Genomic DNA, 14322 nt, shown 5'->3' with positions numbered 1-14322 from the left:
TTTTAATTGAAAGTTGATTAGGTATTTTTTGTTCCGTATTGTGTGTTGTTAGGTATTCCGTTGTTGGGAAATTTTTTTATAGGGCTGAAATCATTTTATTTGGAAACTTAAAATTGGTGCACGTGATGACGGATATTAGTATTTTATTGTCAAAGATAGTGTTTTGAAATACAAATCAGAAATAATTTAATGTTAACGTATGTTAATATATAAGAAAATATTTGAATAATTATGTTTATCGATTTGAGCACATATTTAATTAGTATCATTAAACCAACATAAAATGATTTCTCTCTTCTTTCTTATTTTTAAATTTGTTGACATAAAGAGAGGTATTAGCATTTATTCTTGTTTAAATTTTAAATTATTAAAAGCAGGAATAACAATTATTTATGTAAGAAAAATATTTGAAATAGTATAGTAATTTTTTTTAAATGTCAAAATAAATTATTTTTATTTATTTTAATTTTTTTAAAGCTTAAATTTTGTTACGCTATTAGTTGAAGGTGCCATTACTCATACGGTTATCACAAATTATGGGAAAAGATTGCATACATTTGTTCCTGAAAAAAAGTTTCGACTAAAAACTGAATGAAAGAATGATCAGGTCTCGTATTGATTATTCCATTAATTGGTAGAGGCAAAATTTTATACTACACTGAGATGTAGTATTAATTATATACGATGTCAAGAAAACCTGCAGTTGAGCTTCTCTTTATTTATATAATAAGATTTCCCAATGGTTTTAATGATTCGAAAGATTATTTAAAACGTAATTTCTGAAGCGTAACTTCTCAATGCAAAAATTTAGATATTTGCTTGACTGATTGCAAGTGATAAAATATTTATAAACATAAAATAGAAATAAATTTTTCAAATAGAAACAAAATTAGAAAAAATAAAGAAATCTTAGAAAGGCCAGTCTTTTATTCCAAAACTTGAAAATAATTTATTGATTTAATTTTAATCGCTATATAAATAGCTTTCAAGTAACAAACTTAATGACAAATCGAAAAAAAAAAAAAACCCACTTTTTGCTGAATATCTTTGAGATAGTTTGCTTCAGAATTCTGTAGGCATAAATAATCAAGATTAATGAACAATTTTCAATAAAATGATCCCAAATTATCAAACTCTTTTAAAACAAGCTAAATTACCGACTTATAGAATCTAGTACTTTTTTAACGTATGTTGTTGTTTCTGATGGCACTTGTCATGGACAAGCCCGTTGTTTCGATATCAGCGATTTAAGCCGATAGGGTGCGTCTCTTGTTTCAGGAGCGCCAACTAGGACCAAGAGTACGATTTTGCTACTCACGCATCACTCGTTCGCTTACACAACCCCTTTTTACATGGGGGCACATTCACACATCTCACAGATAGGGCAGATGAAGAGCAATCATGAACGAACCGGGACTCGAACCCAGGGCGCCCAGAAAAGACGCGCTACCCCTATGCCAGGGGGTCGGCTTTCTAACGAATTAAACATTATAATATAAAATCAGCAAAATATATTTAGAGGACAAATTTACTAAACATACACATACATACTGACGCATACACTCACAAAACATAGGTCAAGTTAATAATTTGCAACAAATTTTAAAATAATTATAAATTTAAGAGATAAATTATTTTTAGTCTCGTAGTAGAATTTTCCTGAACACGAAGGTCAATTCGCTTAAACCATCTGACCGAGAATGATATTCGATTGAAAGGGAATAAAACTGAACACCTTAAAAGAACGAAACTCGATTGGCTCTGGGGAAAGGTCTCAGGGAGGATATTTAGCCTTTAACAGCATTTAAAACATTAAAAGTATTAGACAGCATGAGAAAAATTTAAAAGTTATACAATATTCGGAAATTTAAATACTCTGCCTTTTTATTTGAATAAACTCGAACGCACGATCCTTGGGTATTGACTAAAATTCTAGATTTAAATTACCCTAAAACTAATGCAAAAGAATACTCTTGCCATCCTCCTTCGAGAGTTATAGCAATCGTCGGCATTTGTGCATTTGTAATCCAACTCTGCCGATGACGCCAGTTGAATTCATATTTTTAGGCTCAGATTTGAAAATGAGAAAAAAAAAATTCCTACACAATATGCAAAGTTATGTTAAGTGAGCTAATTATGCTAAATTTAGCTTTAACAATCAGATATTAAATTCAGGGAATGTGGAGCCATGTATTATAATTCATTTGCAAAAGTTATCTAATTGATAATTTAATGTAATAGGATTATTAAAATGTAGAAATATTCAATTTATTACGATTAATTTAAAGCTTTTTTCAAAAATATATGTCTGAAAGCTATTGTTTACTAAATATCTTGCAAAAGACCAACAGCGTTATTCATTGACAAGAAGGGAAAAACCGATCTTCAAGTATGCAGTTGGTAACTTTGGTAATTTCATTTGTTTGCACTAGATGGCGCTACTAGTAGCATAAAATGAAGTTGATTCTGAAGTCGAAAGAGAAGTTCCTAGAATAGGTTTTAACCCCCTCTCTCAATCCATTTACAGCAGTTTTTATATAACATTTTATTTTGAGAAGATAGTTTTAAAATATATTATCAGAAATAGCACAAAAGCATTTTATGGTATTTAATATTTATAAAAATACTTTTGGTGAATATTTTTAGTTAAAAAAAAGGAAAAGAAAAAGAAAAACCATTTTTATCTGTATCAAATGGAGGTTTCTTAATAGTTGTAAGTGCAATTCTTTTACGATAAAATAATAAATAATTTTCACCTTCAAAGGCATGCAAAAATGAAAACGAAAAATGAAAAATTCATTTATTATAAAGGAGGTTTATTTTAGTTTAGTGCAATTTTCTGTTAATTTCAATGCAATATTTACTGCCAAGAAAGTTTTCATATTTATTAGTATCCATTAATAACTCAAATCTTAATAGAAATATAAACTCTAAAAAAATTATGTTATTCTAGATAGTTGCTATACATTCTTATTTAAAATGTCTTCAAAAATTGTAAGCTGTACACTATTTTGAGATTTTGCTGAATACTGATTCAATAAAGTGGGTAGATGTTTTAACGATTCAAATATAATAACTCTTGCAGGTTTTCACCGCCAATAGTTTAGTCAATTTCTAGTCAATTAGGCTATTTCCAGACATGAAATTGTTGCGAAACTGAAAAAAGCATCCATATATATTTCATTGTTTGTATGGAATTTGCACATTAATCTACCATCGGAAATCCTTGATTTTTCTGGAAATTTATGAACTGAAAGAATTAGTCTAGCTCTGAGAGTAACTACAAACAGTTATTCCATCCACTTGATGGCACACGGATAAATGCGAATGACCAGATGCCGCGAAAAGATAGATACGAGCTAAGGTTGAATCCTAAGAGCCATTACCGGCTACGGTACAACCCCTCCCGTAGGATTCACGTTCAGTCAGAAGTAGGCGATAGCACAACATTTCTATTCTCATCAGGGTGGCTAACGAAAATCAACCACCATACTGGAAGTTCCTTATTCTCATGTCTGAAGTGCTCCTCGATGGGATATAGCTCTCTGAGAGTAAGAAACAACAATTAATAATATTATGAATTGCAAGATTTTTTTTTTTTTGCTTCATTTGTTTATTGAAATGAAAATTAATAACGGTAAAATGCACTAGTGAACTAAAAAGAGTAATTCCTTCAATTATTTTCTACGAATATCTTTTTTTAAACTTATAATTCATTGTTAAATATTATGAAATCTTATTACCAATTTTTCCTTATTCACTGTCTAATGACTTCAGGCTTTTAGAATTAAAATGTAACTAAAAAACAAACTAATAGATAATTATTTCTGAAAATATGAAAATATGGTGTTGTTAGAGAGAACATACAAGTGTAAATACATTCAGAATTCTAGGACTCCAAGAATGACATAAAAAATTGATTATAAAATTTTACTTTTACAAATATGAAATAATAACAATTAATCCTTTACTAAGCAAGTTTTTATTGACACGTGTTTTCATTGGCTTTTATGGGAAATCTATAACTCTAAATGCTATGCATGGGTATTGTAGGCATTTCTTCGTGTACGTATGTCTGCGTAATAAAAAAAATAGATTAATCAACGTAAATTTCGAAGAATTAATTAATTTAAGAAAATTCACCGAAAGCGCAAATATATTATATGTTTATTACTTAGTATGTGAAGCTCTAAGTTTTTTTTACTCTAGTTTTTTACCATTTACCAATTAGAGGATTAAAATATATAAAGGAAAGTGATTCATTCGCCAAGCTTTATAAAACTCTATTTCATATTAACCAGACTTTTTTTATTATTGATAATATATATGTTAACAGGATATTTGAGTATTAAAAGCTTTAAGTAGATGAAATTCGTCTATCCTTAGATTTCGGGTTCATTAAAGAAAACTTAAGTGTGTAAAATTTGTACGGAAAATCGAAGCAGTTATGTAATGGATTGGTTAAACAACAAAATGAACGCAGATAATTCTTGGATTTGTATTCCTTTCTCACTTATCGCTTTCTGGCTTTAAAAAGGTAAAATAATTGCCAAATATTCTCTTCGTCGCCAAAAATTGGAGTGGGATATCCATATTCTTTTGGTCATGCCTTTACACGCCAATGATTGGTTGCAATTCAAAATTTATTTTGGGAAAATGCAATATTATTCATATTTTTCTGAACAGCTTTTTCCCAAAAAACGTGCTTGGGCTTTGTTCTGGATTACATAAATAGATCCAACTGATTCATTTCATTCGTATTTAGGCTTTTTTTAAAAAAAATAAAAATCTGAAATATTTTTGATTTGCTATTTTTAATTGTTTATTTACTATTCTTATTTCCATTATTTACTATTCTTTTTCTTGATAAAATTGGTTGAAATTTGTTTCCAAGTTTTTTCTTTGGGGAAACTATATTGTTCTTCTCATTCTTGCATGATACAAGTTTTAATGCAATATTGCACCTTTAAATACAATTTTCTTAAATTCTAAATTTTTTGCAGAATTTTCTTACGCAAAACATTGCAAATAAAATATCTTATGCATAGTCTTTGTTTAAATTTAGTATATCTTCTTTTTGGTACAAAACTTTGGTTATTCTTTTACATGCTATGCAGTTCTTGAACTAGAAAATAAAGTAATCTGTTCATTTAGAAATATTTTGTAGATGTTTTAATGCTTTACAATGCAAAAACGAATATGAAAATTTCATGCTATTTACCAATCTAAACCCAATATTTAAAGATTAGTAAGCAAATGTGTTTATTAAGCCAACTGCAAGATTTTGTGCAAATAATTAAACTTTTAAATTAAAAGATTTTTTTTCTTTATATTTTTAAATACCCCCCCCCCAAAGCATATTTTCCCAAAATTTCTTCAATTTTTTTTTTTTTTTTTGACGTTTAACAGTTATATTTTTGTTTCAACGACGTTTTTCAATCTATAATATTTTATTCAAAAATGTTACAATTTTACATCCTTTTTCAACAAATTCATCCCTAATGTAGTCACCTGCTTTAAGGCATATTTATATAAACATGATTTCTCCCGTTTAATTTCACATCTATTTATTGAATATTTATATCTAAATATAGCTTGAACAAACATATCCTAAACAAATTATCTTTTTAGTAAGCAAAGCATACCCATCATTTTACACTCGTGCTGTCGATCCGCCCCCTACCATTGCGTTAGCGACAGGAAGACACATTTTGCATGCCCAATGGCCAAAAGCAAATGTTTGCTTAATAACCCGCAGTTCAGATACTGGCTCTTAATCGCGCGGTAGCGTGCAGAATGCGACCCGTGCACTCCTCCACTGAGCGGGGCATTTTAGGCAAAATTAGCCTTTTGTCCGCGTCTGTCGCTCATGTATTAGACGCAAGTGCAAGGCTGGGACGATGTTTGCTTACTCGTGTGCAGTGTTTACTTATAGAGGAGGAACTACATTAGGGACGATATATATGTGTATATAGAAAAATAGATGGATTAAATGTGTAAAAGCCGTAAAAATAGTAGTTTGATGTTTTTCTCCTGGTTTTAACGGAAGAACATATTGTCTAATTTTGTGTCTTTAAAGTATAGTTTAGGGACATCAATAAAATCATCATCTGGCTCTTGGGATTGTGATTCTAAATTTCTGGGTTTTGAACGAATTTTTTTTTTAATGTATTGGCCTTACAAATGATAGAAATATGAACTCTGTAAAAATCTTGATAGGATGTAAGAACGCTAAAAAATTGGAACCTGAAATACTTTAGTAATTAATCAAAAAAAATTCCATTTAACAATATTATTTGAGTTCAAGACCCGTGAAGACTTAAATGTATTGCTGTAAGTTTGATTTTGGAGCAAGCTGAAACTGCACAAGCTTGAAATTGGATTGAAATTAAAATCTACTGTGATGGAGTAGAGTTTGAAAACCTATTATTAATATATTAGGCTTAACCTGGTTTGAAATAAAAAAGATAAATTTGTTTTTTCATTTAAATAAACTAAATTCTTAGAAGATTCAAAGAACATAGCGTTTTAAAAAACAATTTCGATTGCATACATTGGAATTTTAAATCTTTATTTTTCTAAAGTCTCTGATAAAATTCAAATAAGTTCAGGACATCGAAATGGATTTTAAAGTAATTCAAATTCTAAACAACTTGAAAAATTAGGCGTGTTTTTTTTTTTTTTTACAATTTTTTTTTCCCCCACATCTTAATGTTTTTTTTCCGAAATTGAGTGGCAAATGTTTAAAATCTTTGAATAGAAGTCTATGATAATTCAAATTGACAACATGAAGAAAATTTTGCTGTCTATTAGCCGTAAAATATTCCTTAACATGATCCTTATTTACTGAACGGGAATTTGCTATATCTTAAATGGAATTTGGTTTTAATATCAATAATCGCTGTTCAGTGTAATAAAAATATATACTTATCTGAATGTTGTTTAATTTCGGAACATTCTTTTTATAACAACAAACTGTATAAAAAAGGAATATTAAGTCTTTCATCGATAGTGTTCCAGTAGTCTTTAATCGATAGTGTTTTCAATTTTGTTCCCGTTGTTAATTTCAGTTATCATTGAATGAAGTCTATTTTTTCTTCATTTATACTTTCACATGTAAGAAGTATGAAAACAATAATATTTACTATCGTCAAAATTCGACAGTGTTTTAGATGTCCCTGAAAGCAAAATAATAAATAAATAAATAAAATAAAATAAAATAAAAAGATATTATGTCTCTCAATACAGTAATTCAAAAATTGACAAGTCAGATGGAGGGAATTTTGAATGACTTCTATTGGCCAAAATTATAAAAAATGATACATAGATAGATAGAAAATTATAGACAGACTATTGGCCCAAATTATAGAAAATTATAGATAAAACAAAACTGTAGATAGACTATCAAATTTCCGGAAAGAGAGGTTTTCAGAAAAATCTATTTATATATTACTGTTTGCGAACACAGTAACTCTAAAACAGAATGGACCTGTTGAATGAAATATCTCACATGCTTTGCTAATTTTATATGTATGTCTGCATAAAATTTCCCCATCTTTCATTCTTTTATCTGAGCATACAAACGCGGTAACTTACATAAACACATATATATGATCTTAATTCGAAAACTGAGATTCTATCAGAAATTTCACTCATCAAAAAAAAAAAAAAAGGTTCAAAGATTCTTTATTTTTTATTATAATATTAAGCTAAATACAGAATACACCATATTGGATAATAATATGTAAAGATCCGAGGGGAGAATACATCTGATGGCTAACTAAAATTTAGCGATTTTTTTTATGCAAGAGATATTTGAAAAATTCATAAATTTCTTAACCTATAGTGTATCTTGTGTACAGTGCATCTATAAGATTAAATCAATACTTTTTTGTAACATGTACTTTCTAGCAATTTATGAGATCAAATCTGAAATTGAAACTTTATATAGCTCAAAGTTTTCGTCACAATTAACTATAAACAAACTTGCTTCAGTTTTTACCCTTGAATGTTGCATCCTTTTCTTATCTACTATCTTTCGATAAGGGAGCGCTTAACATTCTCATTCTTTACACTTTCCAATTTTTTTTCCTGCCCTCATACCAGTAGTGTCCTTCGAGTGGGACGCGTGCGCACGTAATCCAAAAGGGGCCCATACACTTTACCATCCCATGCCCAGGAGTGTTCACGCGTGCTTAAGCAAGTGTTGCTTGGACGCCCCTTGATAAATTTCAACCATTAAAAGGAACTCGGCAGAAAAGACTTTTCCCCGTCCAGCGATGCAGTCATGCGGTGGGCCTCCCGTCTCCCTCTCGGCATCGAGAAAACAGCTCTTCCGTTGAGTGCCTCCCGTCTTACGGCCATTTTAGATATAAAAGGGACGCAAAATTCAGGAAGGGTCCTCTTTTGCCGGGAAATCCATCGACGAAGAGGTTCCAGGAGTTCCTGGCTCCCGATTTTGGGATCTACTTCGGTTAGGAACGATTTTAGTTGGCTTTCCTGCGAAGTTAGTTTACTGGTGTAGTTGGTGGAAGAGTCGCCAGATGGCGTGTTTCATCAGGTACGTTAATCATGCTATTTTATCTTGGGGGAAAAATGGATGAGCAGATTTTTCAGAGCTAAAAAGAGTTTGATTTTTGCTTTCATTGAATATCAGGAATATCTCCAAATGCAGTTTTAATTTGGATAATATTTTCTAATAACGTACTGAAGGAAAGAGATTAAATTTGTTTAAATGACTGAATCCTCTGATTAATTTCTGATGGAAAATATTATTTAATAGGTCCATATAGGTCAGCAATTGTATCCATTTTAAAAGAATAAGCAATTGATATATTTTGCATTTATTCGAAATCTAAAGAACCACATGAACCAAAGAACATCCTGGATGAGTATAGAACTTTAAAACTGAAATAAGGATAATTGAGGACAAAAAAGTGAAAACGTTTTGTGCCAAAAGCATAAAATCGCATAAAACTGTTCACATAGTCGACATTTTTATACGCTTTTATAAATTACTTAGAGAACATCTAGGCACATTGAAAGCATTCCTCGTTCAGCATTTTAAAGAGAAAAATTATGCATGAATTTTTTTATGCTTATACCCTTTACTGTTTTATCCATAAAATTTTAATTTCTAAAAAATTTTTGAGAAAATAAAGTGAGAAAATCAATTACTTATTCAAGGCCGTAAGATGAAATCTATACTCGAACTCGCAACCACTTTCCTAACTTACAAGCCATACCTAACTTACAAGGTTACAGAGTGATGAAGACAAACCGGAACCAACAGTCCACATGCGCAACAATTATTGGTGAAAGCAAATTTCGAATAAACAATCCTCCAAATCATAGAGTCTGTTACTAAATTAACCTAACTATTTGATGGCAAAAAAAGAGCACAGTGATAAACAGTAAAAAGAGCACAATAAAGAAATTCTTGCGTGTAAGTTATATTTGTGACATTAATGTATTCTTTTAAAATTACACCAGGATTAGAAAAAGCAATTTTAATTTATCATCACATTATGAGGATTATATCATTTTCCGAGGCATCTTATTCAAAGGCATACCACCTATGTTACTCCGACCCGCCAAAAGACACATGGATAAATCTGATTAACCGGACCGCCGTGACAGCAATAATGGAGGGAACTATGATTGAGTCCTAAGGACCATCACCGGTCACGGTACAACTCTTCCCATGGGAAGTACGTTCCGTTATTCATAGAAGGTAGTCAACCCCCACCATTTTTGTACCTATCAGGGTGACCAGAATCAACCACCATACTAGAAGATTCTCAGCCTCATTTTTCATCCCCCCCCCTCCAGTGGGAGCTTATTAGAAAGCATGCAAACTTATGATTAAATTTACTGTGCATATTATATTTGGTAGAACCATAGCTAGAGTCTCTTTAGTTCACAGAAATAAAATTTACAATCTACGTGGTCAAGAAAAATTATAGTTCAAGAAAACTTAAAATGTATGAAAAATGAAGAGAAAGAAAGAAAGAGATGGTGGGGGGGGGAGAGAAAGGTAAAAATTTCTTACTTCAGAAGTTTTAAATTCATTTTGAGTTTATGAGAGTTTAAATTCAATATTCAATTTAAACGAGAATTATTTTGGAATAAAACTCTTCATTCTGAGCCGCAATCAAATGAGGAAAAATGACATCTGAGGCAATACTTTTCCTTCACACTTCCACATACCCTTCAGCGAGAAAAAGGTTTCCTTTTAGGTTTAACATGTGCCAGATTAGCATTCATGTCAGAGATTTGATTGGTAGTTGATTTTCTCGAGAAATGCGTTAATGTTTTGCTCCCATGGGATCTCTGAAGTTCTCTATATCCTCATGGATCACTGGGGATCCGATGCTGAGTCTCATGAGTGAGACATGGGCATCTTACTTGGAACCACAGTTATTTAAATTTATACAAGGAGATAATTGTCACATGAGTGAGTTCCAGTTCTAATTATTCTTATATTTTACTTATTTTTAATTACAGATTTAAATATAAAAATCCTTTAATTTGATGCACGAGTCAAACACATAGTTATATGCAGAAAATTAAACTGTGGGATCTAATTTTGAATGAAACCAGGAAGATTTTGTCTGATCATTTTCTATAAAAATATTTAAAATAAACTAGGATTTTTATATTTAGTTCTTTATGGAAGGGGGGGGGGGTAGAGAAAGATTCTTCTATTTCATTTAGAGGTCACAAAATTTGTTTTGATCCTTTGTAGTCATTAAAGCATTAATTAATAATACTGACAGCAAAAATCCCCCGATATATTCCTAAATTATTGATTAATAGCAAACAAAGAGAAATACATTAAAAATATAATTAAAAATTTAATTAAATATTTAAAATCAAAAGGAATTGCTTAAAAAATTCGAACATATGACAATGATTTGGAACTGACATAGCTAATTTAATAAGACCATCAACGAAGAAAATTTCTTACAATGACTGCTCTAACTCTAATATAACTATAACTTGAGAACGCAATAATTGGATAAAAAAAATTTTTGTATGCATATTTTTTCAATTCTTCTTTTGATTTTGTTACAAAATATATAAATAGAGTTATTTGAATGTCTTTTGTAGTTAATTGTTTCTTCTTGCCAGTTAAAGTGAGGTATCAGGCAGAAGTTAACAGAAGTTTAACCCTGCTCTAAAATTTTATTTTTTAACAGTTGGTGCTAAACCTAAATAAATTAGCACAGAAAAATGTTAGATCATAAAATTTGTTATAGAATGTTTTCTTCTAAACTTTCCAATATTTTCGAATTGTAACAAAAGCAATTTTTTAAAAATATATTTTTATAAATGTAAGAAAAAGTAGTAGATTTTCTTTTTATTCTTTCTTTTTGAATCTTTAATTTATAATACTTTATGATAAATGTTATGGAATCTTTCGATAAATGTTTTCTCAAATTCATCATCAGGTGGCGCCACTCACATGGAATCATAATTTAATTAAATGGATCGATTAGCTGATAATAATAATTTTGATAATAATTAGTTAATAATTGAGTTGAAAGTTGAGATAATAATTAGTTAATAATTGAGAAAATACCACAGTTGTGTATTGTCATGGAAAAACCATACATAAACAAAATGAAAAACCTGTAGATCATCAGGAAGTGAATAAAAAGTCGTTTAAATCCTTGCATATTTAAAATATGGAAAATCGAATTAAGTAAAAGAACGTGAAATTAACCAGGAAAGGAAATTTTATTTTTCTTTCAAAAGAAGTCAAATTTTCAAAACAATTATTTTTTTATTTAGTTGGCGTAAAAGGTAAATTCCTGCATTCACAAACATTGATCTGCTACCAATTTGAATGAATTCTATCATCTAATTCTATTATTATCTGATCCATTAATCTTACTTTTCACTCAAGCTGTGTACAATTTTATTTAAATCTATTTGCATGGTGGTGATTTTAATATGAACAGAGAATTTTCATCATATTTTACCTTTTTATTCATATAAAGGTGTCAGCATAAAGGAGATAGTGATTTTTATGATATTTATAATCTCCTATCAGAACTTGTTTAACTTTTTCCTTTCTGCTGATTTTTCACTTGAAATGACGATAGACTAACTTATTTAATGATAACTAAATGATTGCTGTGACCAATCCGGATATTGTCATATATCACTATATAATGTTAGAGAAAGGCTAAAAGTTGATTTCCCAATCTTCATTTGGTGCTTATAAAAGATTACAATTTTAAACTCGATATTTGACATCTACATTAATTGTGCAAAATTCAGTGATCCTAGCATATCAAATTTGGAGCTTGCACCTCAAATGTATTGAAAACAGTCCATTTTGAAAAAAAATGAATACTAAGTAAGTGTAACATCACGTGAAAAATTTCGGAGCAAACGTGATGAACCACCGTAAATTAAACCAACAATTGAATTAGTAAAAAAGAAGTTTATTTTATTAGTATGATGGGATTATAAAGATATTGTGTATTTTGAAAAGTTTCCAAACCACCAAATATTTAGTTCAAACATATCTAATGTAGTCGATCTAATCAATAAAAATTGCAATTAATTTCCTAATCGTTTAGGAAAAATCATGTTAATATTATTATGCGCATCTTTAGAGACTCTTAAAAATGTATTTGTTTATTAAATTTGACTTGTTTATTCAATTATATCATAAAGTTCAGATTCTGCATCATTAAATTATAATTCTATTTATGTTTTCCTAAAACTGTTTAAATGGTAAAAATCATAACTATTAGACTACCACGAGATAGCCCTTGGTGCAAGTTTTTTTTTTGGGGGGGGGGCGGAGGGGCTGGAATATGAATACAAGAAGATAGAAGTTTTTGATGTTGATAAGTAGGGGAATTGGAAATGCAAAAACGACGACAAACTGTTATCGAAAAAAATTTAAAATATACCATTGGTAAAAGTTTATTCTAAAAAGACTCTTGCGATATCTGAAAGACGAATTTTATGAAGAATATTTTATGTGATAATTATTGGAAAAGAAGAACCAACTCGGAAATTTATAAACTACATAAACAGCTAGATATTATTTAATTTATTGAAATACAAAGGACTAAATGGGCGGGGCATTTTATAAGAATAGATGACAATCGGGCCACTAAAATGATTTTTTTTTCTGGCTAAACCATTTGGTATCTGAAAAAGAAGGTGACCAAACTTAGGTGGATTGACTGAATGGTAAAAAACTTGAAAGCTATAACGGTGAAAAATTTGAAAACTTTAGCGGAGAACAGGTCGGCATGAAATGGAATTCTGAAGAAGACCAGGATCCATCCGGGGTTGTCGCGTCAGTGAAGAAAAATAAAAGTTTATTCAATATTTCAAAATTAATTCATATTTCATAAGGATATAAATGCTATTATTTTTCATTTGATCGAATAGTTATCAACAATTAAGGCTTCATTACGAGAGTTTGTGTCATAGCTAAATTTCCCGAAGATTAGAGATCGCTAATATTTATTCTACGCAAAGAGATATCACAAGTGAGAGAAAGAAAAGTTAGAAGTTCTGTTCTGAATAATTTGATTTTCTTTGCAAAGGATGAATGCTATCAAGTTAGAGCCTCACGGTCTGCTCAGTTTCCATACAAAATTTTTCCCAGCGCAATTCTGAGCAATTTCTTCATATCAGGTTGTGTTTACTGACCGCCAGTAACGGGATACACTTGCGTCGAGCACAACAGCGAATGTTGTGTGAGGACACTGTATACCTTATTGAGGTCTGGATATATGACAAGCGACTTCTTGCCTTCCTGTGCGTCGGCAAGAGATCAAAGGGAGGACCTTTTCTCTCCGAGGATGGAGGAGGAGGATTCCTATTCATGACCCCTCACCGGACGGATGGACGGACGCAGAAGACATTTGGACTGTTGTACTTGGGGTGAGGAAGTGTGGCGCCGTCGGGCGCTGTTCCTGAAAAGGGTCCCCATTCTTTGCTCCCTGTGGTTTTTGGATTTCTAAAGGCGCATTTATTCACACTTAAACCCGACTGAAGTGGAAAATATATAAATGTACCCTTATTACTTACCAAACGATGTGTTAAGAAAGAATGATAAATAATATAGTCTTGCATTAATGATATTTAATCATGAAGATAAATATTAAACAAACTTAATTGCTCTTTTTTACTATCAATAATTGTATATGTTGCGGTCAATATGATTAATTATTCTTTATTAACAGTAACAGCTGTTATTAATAATTTCCAATTAATCATATTGATCATAACGTATCTATATATTAAATATGTTTAGATATAAAACGATCAAATATATTTAAAACA

The sequence above is a fragment of the Argiope bruennichi genome, chromosome 1 (assembly GCF_947563725.1).
Source record: "Argiope bruennichi chromosome 1, qqArgBrue1.1, whole genome shotgun sequence".
Taxonomy (NCBI): Eukaryota; Metazoa; Arthropoda; class Arachnida; order Araneae; family Araneidae; genus Argiope; species Argiope bruennichi.
The sequence above is the reverse complement of the archived record's forward strand: the minus strand, read 5'-3'. Positions refer to the sequence as shown.